This window comes from Haliaeetus leucocephalus, unplaced genomic scaffold (genome assembly GCF_000737465.1).
Source record: "Haliaeetus leucocephalus isolate CR32 unplaced genomic scaffold, Haliaeetus_leucocephalus-4.0 Scaffold162, whole genome shotgun sequence".
In the NCBI taxonomy this organism is placed as follows: Eukaryota; Metazoa; Chordata; class Aves; order Accipitriformes; family Accipitridae; genus Haliaeetus; species Haliaeetus leucocephalus.
The window spans coordinates 15,972,174-15,972,580 of record NW_010972598.1 but is presented as its reverse complement, the minus strand read 5'-3'; the positions used below and the strand labels follow the sequence as shown (position 1 = coordinate 15,972,580).

The following is a 407-nucleotide window of genomic DNA, read 5'->3' as shown; positions in this document are numbered from 1 at the left end:
CTGGGGGGGTGGGGATGGGGGGCAGCAGGAAGCGGGGTGGGGGGACACACCGGTGACAGTGCTGGGGTGCGGGGCTCAAGCCAGGGGAGCTGCCCACCTGCGAGGGCCTGAATGACCCCATTGCCCCCCCAGATCTGAGGGGGGGGGAAGTGGGTGCTTGCCACCCCCCAGGGGACACCCTCATGCTCCTCGGGGCAGGACCCCCGTGCCCCCAGAGGTCATAGTGGCCTGTGCTGCGAGGCCGGGTGTGGAGCTGGGGTTCCCTCCTGTGGGGTAATGGCGGGGTGGCCATGGAGCCAAACCTGCTGCCGGGGCCCCCCACGGCGCACGGGCAGGTGGGGTGCTGTGCCCCATGGTGGGCCCCGTGCTGGGACCACCGTGGGCGAGGCCAAGAAGTGGCCCCGTGT

General features: G+C 72.0%; 1 protein-coding gene across 1 annotated transcript in view; it reads left to right on the top strand.

The window, feature by feature from the left end:
• The window catches only part of NUDCD3 (NudC domain containing 3), a 45,169-nt gene that overhangs the window by 11,301 nt on the left and 33,461 nt on the right, over window positions 1-407 (top strand). The gene's annotated exons all lie outside the window — the stretch shown is intronic.